This window comes from Osmerus mordax, chromosome 10, assembly GCF_038355195.1.
Source record: "Osmerus mordax isolate fOsmMor3 chromosome 10, fOsmMor3.pri, whole genome shotgun sequence".
Classification (NCBI taxonomy): domain Eukaryota; kingdom Metazoa; phylum Chordata; class Actinopteri; order Osmeriformes; family Osmeridae; genus Osmerus; species Osmerus mordax.
Window position 1 is genome coordinate 13,758,388 of NC_090059.1, and position 9,012 is coordinate 13,767,399.

Consider the following 9,012-nt stretch of genomic DNA (forward strand, 5'->3'; position numbering starts at 1 on the left):
ATTTGCCAGAAGCATACCATGACATAATTACCCCAAACGTGTACTTTTAACCATGGAAAGCTTCTCAATTTAATTTTGACACACTTTTACATCCATACAATCAATTTACTGGGAAGAATGTCCTCCTGTAGTACCTCATATTATTTTCATGCTGTCGTTAAGTCATGAATATCACTCTTCTAAAGCTTTGCGTTGTTTTCGTCACGCAGAAGGCAGTTGGGGTTAATTGTGTTGCTAATACATCTTCTCAGATGTGCATCCAAAGACTAAGCAAGTTTGATGTGGTCGTCAGTTATGATGAATGGATGGTGGTATTTTGTTACAGCCATTATACACATGTTAGGCTTCTGTTTGGACGACGGGGGGTGAGGCCGGCTCCAGGCAGCAGCTGGTTTCTAAAATCCATCTGTATCTACTTCTGGCTGGGGTTGGAGAGGGGGGGGGGGGTCACAATAACAGTCAGTCTGGCCTATCTTTGTTTATGCCTGCGATGACATGGGGAAAGCCTGATTGGCCATAGAGCGTTGTCTTCCATCCTCACTGTTATCAATCACATTAAGAGCTCCCGAAACAGGAAGTGCAGCTTTCTCATCATCCCTCAGTCAGCAAGACTATTACACTCCACATTAATGCACCAAATGGAGTGATGGCATCAACCAAACTCTTTCTCTCTCTGACATTCGCTCTCTCTCTCTCTTTCTATTTCTTTCACACTCTTTTTTTCCCCCAACAGTGTGTAATTCACTCCTTACTTGCCTTTGGCCCCAGTGCAACAGTGATGAGATTTGCCCTTAAGCCCTACATTCATCCCCAGTGATACATTATGTCTATGCCTCAGTCAGTCACACATGCATGTGGACACGGTATGTTAGCTACCAGCAAGTTTTGGCAGTTTTTCTCATCTCTTTTCATGAGAGAAAGAATGGAATTAGCTTTACGTGTTGCAGACAAGAGTTTTCTGGCCTAGCAAAACTGTTTTCCTTGGCCCTCACACCTAAAGTCTGCCAAAATGGGCCCTTTTTCATGTCTATAAATGGTCTCTTTTCATGCATCCATACAGGAATGCTTGATTAAGGAATTCTGGGGTTTAAAGGGATCCTGATCTCTGTCAAAGACTGTCTACATGAACATGGCCCATCACTGTGATGTGTTGTTTAAGATCTGGTGTTGTATTTATCAGGCAACTAAGCACTGAGGGAATCTTTGGAGGAAGAGAGAGAGAGAGAGAGAGAGAGAGAGAGAGAGAGAGAGAGAGAGAGAGAGAGAGAGAAATCAAACAATAGGCAACAGAGAAAACGAAAAAAGCAAAGGTAATGAGCAGAAAAGTTGAGAGTTCAGCTCCTACTGCATCCAGTCCATCCAGTCCTGACTAAGGTGGTTTTCCCTCTGGCAGTCATGGTTGATATGAGCTCCATCTCCCCCCTCGACAAGCCGCCCCCTTATCCCACCCCCTCTATTCTGCAGCAGGCCAGCTTTCATCTCTGTCTCCCTGTCACTCACCATTAGTTCCCCTCAGGATGGAGGGATGAGGGAGTCTCTGTCTCAGGCGTTACACCCACTGGTTGGGACTGTTCATTCAGCTTCTGTTCCGTGTCACCACAGTGTTGTGGTAGAAACAACTGACAGTGATTGAAAGCAATATTTTCATTGTTTCAATGTCACCTGACCCTTAAATCTCACATAGTTGTGTAGAAAGTTGTTTAGGATTTAGGATAGTGATTCGATGACTGAATGCTTGATTGTCTAAGATCAGGTGGAAGTTGAACATCACATTGGTAGTGACAAAGTGCACACACAAACAGTACACAGACATGACAGAGAGCCAACATTGACTGGTGCTAATGTTATGTTTGGTCTGTGTGACTTGTATCTGTAACTTGTATCTGTAATTACAACCTCTGCAGAGCATTTCTGTTACACACCCTCTCAAATTGCTGAGAACGATCGTTTGACCCTGACGTGAACCCCAAGCATCTAATATCTGGAAAACGCTCCCAGACAAGTGTGAAGGTTGCCTGCTGCTTTTATCCCACCACAGAAAGTCTCACCTCGCAATTCACCTTGTGTCTTTCATGTTGCCTGTGTGTTATGAGGGGGTGAAGTCAGTCAAACACAGAGCCAGCTTCACTCAAGACATCTGATACTGCCTCTCCAAACAGCCCCAAGGGTAAGAGACTAATTTCAACATGTAACTTTGATTAATTTCAACGTCTATCTTGTCACAAAAGAAGTATACAAAAATGTAACTTTAGACTCCCACTTTAACAGGCAGCCACTTTCTCATGACTATATAAGATTTAGGGGAAAGGTTGGGTAACATTTAACCATCAACAAGTGTTTACGCCTTCCATTCAAATGGCCTCATAACTGAAGAATGTGTCTCCAGACCAACTGTCAGATTTCAACCCCCTCGATGGACCTGGTTTTGAATAGCACCTCACAAAAGCACAAGAGTGCCTGGCCAGCATTGTGTGCTGTTAGTTGCTGGTGTTAGGAGAGTTGTCCATAGATTGTATGGGGCGGTCTATAATCCCTTGGGCCCATTCACTCAGCAGGGGATGCCATGGCTGGGATTTAAAGCATAAGAAAAGGTCGTGTAGAAACAATATTGAGGGAATAGGTCCCCTAGGAGACAATAGGCCGCCTCCCCAACTGTGTCCCACTGTATTCCACCACTGTGACATCATGCACCGTGGGGGAGTCATCCTCTATGGCCTCGTATTCAGCCAATGACAAAATAGGTGGAGGATTTGGCCATGGATTCTCATGAATTTCCCGATAAGAACCCGGAGCATGATTGTAGGCTACAGGTTTGATTGTTACCATACACAGACAATAGTTGGTTGGGCTGTGAGATGAGATTGTCTGAGAAACGGAGAGCATTCAAACCACCTTTTAAGCCCCTCTGGTGTAGTGTTCCCAGAGATCAGTATGATGAGCTGAAGGTTTCTGAGATGAGCTGCTACGCTGGTCTTTAGTGGTCACCCTCAAGGTCTCCAAGCATCCAGCATGCTCTTAGCCACTGTACCTGCCTGCCTGCATCGCACCTGTCCACTTAAGCCTGTTCAACCCTGTGGTCATGGAAAATACATAGACAGAAAGACAGACTAGCTTAAACTGAGCTTAACTTATCTTAGACTGAGGGTTGGGGCTGGGGCTGGGGCTGGGGCTAGAGTTATGAGGCAGCCTGTGGGTATTCACATCCAGATTCATGTGGGTCAGTAAAACACATGCAGCCCTTCACAGCAGGACCAGTGGAGACTCAACAGTTGGAGCTGATATATTTGATTATCACTACCAGGAGGCTATACACACACACACACACACACACACACATACACACACATGCACACCATTCACAGACATTACAGGGTTAGGTTCCCTGTGTCAGTGTTTATAATTCATACCGGACCACGGCTGATGAAGTGTGTCTGGAGTGTGGATGTTGTTTTTCAGTCAAAGGTCTATTTAACATTGATACCCGATATTCATATTCTGCTGTTTTTGACGTTTTAAGTCCTTTCAGGGAACAGTGGGGGACCTTCCTCAACCGAATACTAACTGATAGTTTAAGCAGTGTAGTTTTATATCAGGGAGATTAGGTAGCTGTAGTGAGCCTGCCTGTGCACTCAGGCAGTCAGTCAAGTTCATTGACGATAGGAGCCAAAGCTGAGAAGCACGTCGGCCGGACCTCGTCCCCACAGCGGACCGTACGCTGCTTTACTTCATCGTGAAAGTTTTATGCGTGGAAAAATAACAAGCCGGACAGCCAAGCGCTCAACGTCGGAGAGAAAAAAAACACATGGTCGAGACAAAAGAGCTTCTGTTGTTCCTAAATCAATGTTAATTTGCGACCTGGCAGCGTCCACTGTAAGGAAGCCAGAGCTAAAAGAAGGAGAGAGAGAGAGTATTTCTTTCATTTTGCCAGACAAAGTTCTTGGGGAGCCGATTTGTGTCATCTTCTGGCATCATGACCCCTGTAGACCTGAAATCAAGACAGCGGAACGGCTTTTTGAACTGAAGTGGTTGCATGTGTATGTAGAGTATAATGTGTCAGACAGCATGAATAATAAGAACTGGTTAAATGTTTGACTTAGTCTCCTGCTACAGTATACCTGATGTAAATATACACATGGATGAATCATTCAGAGAGAGAGAGAGGAGAGAATCCAATGTAATCCAACATACCAGCGCAATCTTAGTTAGTATATTCTCTGAGCTCTTCGCAAAAAGCCGCTTTGCTCAGTGTTTATCTCTGTGGCAACAGGCCCATTTAAAGGATAGGCAGTATTAGAACCAGGTGAGCAGGGCCTGTTTCAGTGAGTAGGTAGCAAATACACCATGCAAGGTTATCTGACACTGTGTTGATGACTGTGTGTGACTGTTTAAGTGGTCCTGAACGTCACCTCGGGACAATTTAACACCATTAGAGGATCTGAGCTGACAGCAGAACCAGGCCTGGACTTGACAGGAGGGGCAATCTGAGAGGCACCAAATTTGTCATCATTTGGTTCAAAACATGCCAAGTCTGGTTATGACGTGTTCCCTGCCTGACCTGTGTGGGTTTGTCAGGATGTGTGTTTGTGTGTGTGTGTTTCTATGCTTGTATGTGTGTGTGTGTGTACATGTATGTGTGCGTGTTTGCAGGTGTGCATGGCATGCATGAGAGCATGTGTAGGAGAAACAGGAGAGGGAGGCCCTATTTCTCAAGGTGTGAAAGCAGCGAAGCAGACTAGACATTACCCTATGCACAGACTCATTTACCCTCCCGAGCAGGCTGCTGTGGCCAGACTGTCTTGGCTGGAGAGAACGGGTGAGACTTCCCTGGCACAACATAGGATTTAGGTTTTACAGCAGAGTGTCATGCAATTCTAGATCTGCTTCAAGACTGACTACTCCCTAGAATTCTGGAAGCATGACATCACCTTTAAGGCCCTCAGCTCAAATCAGGAAATTTAGAGTTGAGGTGTTTTCTTGGGAACCATATATATAGAGCATAATTATTCCATTAAAGGGGATGTTTTATTTAGAAATAATACCTGTCTTGTCCAATTAGCATAGATATTTGGATTATTCTCCCTGAAAATTCTTCCTGAGTATGTTCAAAGAAGCATGACAAAACCCAGTAATAGCCTGACTGCAGGAATATATTATCAAAGGGTTTCATAAAGGTTACTGTTGGTGTATAGTGCTGCACATCTGTATTTGTGTTGGTGTGTGTATGCACTTGTGTGCATGTGTATGTGTGTGTGTGTGGCTCCTGTGTGTGACTTCAGTGTCTGACCCGCAGCTCGATGTGATTGAGATCTGAAATATGAAATGAGCTGGATTTTATAAGATTCAAAAAGATCACTTCTGAATACCCCAAACCTGCACTTAATTACATGAAATAATTAGATCCTTTTTTTTCCAGGACTTTTTTTTTACGAGTAACTTTTAGCCCATCAAATAGCTGTGTTTGACAGGACGCCAGGTACACAGGCCAGGTTTCGGGCACTGTGAAAGTCAATAATTACAGTAGCTAAATGATTTCTGGCGGCCCGCAGTGGAAGATTTATTCCCATAGGAACTGACTCTATGAAAGTTCAACCTCAGACTAGATGAGGAGAAGCCCTATGGTGAAGGAAATGGCGTAAACAAAAAGAAAATATTTAGGCTGTTTACATACGCACACAGCTCAACTACAATTACTACTACACCTACTACTATTACTTCTTCATTGAAAAAACACAAACTGATATGCGCTACACATGGTATACAACCATGTACTGAGGTCATTTATAGTAATAGGGAGACTAAACATGTTGATTATCTTAGCAGCAGTAGCGAGTGTGTGTCTGCATGGCCTAGAACAGAGGTTCTTTGTTAGCAGACAGAATGGTTCTCCCTACGGGTTCTCCACAGGATCCTGGTTCTCTCAGACACAGTGAAACCATACATCGGAATTCTCGCCCTCCTATGAATGTTTTATTAGCCAGGGGAGGAACCGGTCAAAAAACTCACACACACACGCGCACACACACACACACACCCACCCACTATGGAGTTAATGAGAGGCATCTGACTGCTTTAGTCCACCAGAGAGGGTGAGGCAGGGGTGAGGGAGGAGTGAAGGATGAGGATCCAAGGAGGAGAGTTAAGAGACAGAACTTTATAGAGGACAACGTGAACAAAGCAAGGCCTCCCCATCCCGAATGGGTTTGTTTAATTCATTCTATTAGCAGACACATTCCTATCATATAAAAACACAGTTTATCATTGCCCTCTATGAACTGAAAGAAGGATGTTCCTTTTTCAAACGCAAATTTAAGTACTATCCCTGATCCAGTAGATAATCTGAGCTCTGAGACATAGTTGTGTAAATGCCTTGGAATACAGTCATTCCAAAAAATTCCGATCTTAATACATAGTTAAAATTACTTCCCAGAGAACTCACAAGATATCTCTCTCTCTCACACACACACAAACGCATACTTACACACGCAGAGAGATGGAGAGAAGCAGAAAGAATGTTCTTGTGAGTGCTACCTTCCCTTTTCTGGGTAGACACAGCTACTCTACGCTTCGGGGATCAGCCTGAAGAGATTTGCAGGTTCAACGATGCTTTGAAGACCTGAACATCAATAGTGTGTGTGGATTTTACCCTCATCTCTCTCCCTCCTGGCTCCCTGCATCCCACCATCCTTCCATGGCAGTCGGTCCTGTGGCGTGTGGCTCTCAGTGGGCTTTGACTGCTCTTTGAGGTGGTGTGTTGAGAAGCGAGAACTTGGATTAGTTCTAAATCTCCCTTGGAGGCTCGTCTTCGTGTGGCTCTCTGTGCTGTCTTTCTAACCCTGGACCACCATGCTGCCGGAGACGTGTGTGTACAGTGTGTGTGTGTGTGCGTGTGTGTGTGTGTGAACCTGCGATTGGAGTCGTAGCAGCAAACCCACAGAAAGACAGAATCTGCAGAAGCCCTTTCCAAATTGTCTCTCGCCTCTTCTTGATTTCAAAGGCAGTCGGTACGCTGCATCAGACACTGTTGACAATTTCCTGCCCTGGATCTTGCTCAAGAGCTGCACGTCCCCACCACCTGTTTGAACAGTTCAGTTGCTGCCTTTAGTCAGTGGCCGCCGAAGGCTTTCATGTGCTTTAGTCATGTCTATCATATTAACTCTAATTGGCTGCAGAGAGAAAACAAATAAGGGCAGAGAGCCGGGGAGACGTATAGGGCCTGGGGGCAAAACACATAAACACAAAAGATGAAGCAAAAATAGATGTGTTCTGTTCTGATGCTTTGGGAGCGGTTGAGAGAGTGCTGAGAGGTTCTCTTTACCCCTGGTCTCCATAACAAGCCCTGAGTGTTGCATGCAGGGGCAAACCACAACCACACCGAGCTGGCTAACCTGCTACCTCGTGTTGGTCTGCGTGGTGGCCGTGTTTGTGCTTGGATGTGTGTGTTTGTGAGCGTGCTATACCACCCCATGCCATACCACGTTTCATAATTACTCTGTCGAGTCTGCACCCACTCTAAACCACTGAGAGGGAGAGAGAGACTCCTGTGTACAAAGAAACATAGGAACAGACATTATGTACCGTATGCAAGAATGTTCATTACAGACTAAATGTTTACGACATAACATCGTAAACACAGACATTATGAATTGATGGTTTCGAAAACTATTTGAAATTGTCTGCGTATTACCCATCTAATGGATTGTGAAATAGGCAAGCAGTTAATGTGCACACACATGAACACACACACTCACCCGCTCACACACACACACATACTTTCTCATGCATTTTACAGCCTACAGATAAACAATTGCAAAGTGGAGGTGACATTTTTACAAGTAACTCCACCAACCAACCATGCTAATTTCAGCTAATTCATGCACGCTGCAGTTGTGGAACTTTATTGTCCTGAAAGCAGTGGGGAAAAAAGTAATTTTACTCCTGAGTCATTCTGACAGCTTCTGGAGCACTGCTCAACAGTTTGCTCCCGCCCTGTAGTCTCTTCGGAAGTGAGTGTGACTGCACGCGTGTGTGTGACTGTGTCAATGCACGTGTCCACTCGTGTGTGTGTGTGTGTGTGCGTGTGTACGTGCATGTGTCTGTGTGAGCATGAGAGGGACCCTCCACCATGTCTGACCACAGTAAAAGGAAGCCAGCCTGTAAGCTTTCACAGTGACATCCTTTTACATATCCTCATGTGCCCACAGCAAGGGTGCAGTTACACAGCTGCCCTGTAAACATGCAACCCCAGGTCTCTTCCTATCTCTGCCGGCCTGTCTTGGACCATTAAACACCGCCTTTAACCAGCCCGATCCGCACCTGCTAACTTCCCTCACCAATAACACAAAGCTAACTCCAAATAGAAAGACTTTGCGCTTGGCTGAACAGGAGAAATGAAGATGAGACTACTCTAAGTTGCCTCCTTTTAGACAACCTATTGAAGGTCTTTATTTAAACTCTCATCCTGTATCTTCTATTCAAACTCTTATTTTCTCTTCCTGCCCTCCCCCCCCCTTTCTGATCTATTCTCCTCTATATTTGTATCACTGCCTACTCCCAACCTGGTCTTTTGAAGAGATTGAGGGAAGTGAAGCGGTCCTCACCACATTAGGCTGACATTAACCAGAATGTTATTGTTCCATCTCCTCCAACTCAGACCATGCTGAAATGAACCGGTATGCAACTGCAGAGGGACTCTGTCTCCATTATCTTTGTCAACGCATTGAGGGAGTCAGGACTGAGGGACTGTCTGTCAAGCAAAGAGGTGGTCTTTTAGCTGAGAGTGACATCTGTACTCCTCTCCCTTAGGGTTAAAAGGCCCGTCTGTAATTTCTGGGGCTCTCCGCTCTTAAAGAGAGGCCAGAGACTTAGCAAACACAAAGTATCACGTTCAAGCTATCCAAACAGGGCTTTGAGATACCAGAGGGTTTTTAAGGGGGTGCAAAAAGGTCTCAGAACTTGAAGGTGTTCTCAAAGCTGGAAAGTCAGGGTCTCCAGTCTCCCTGTGCTGTGGTGCCA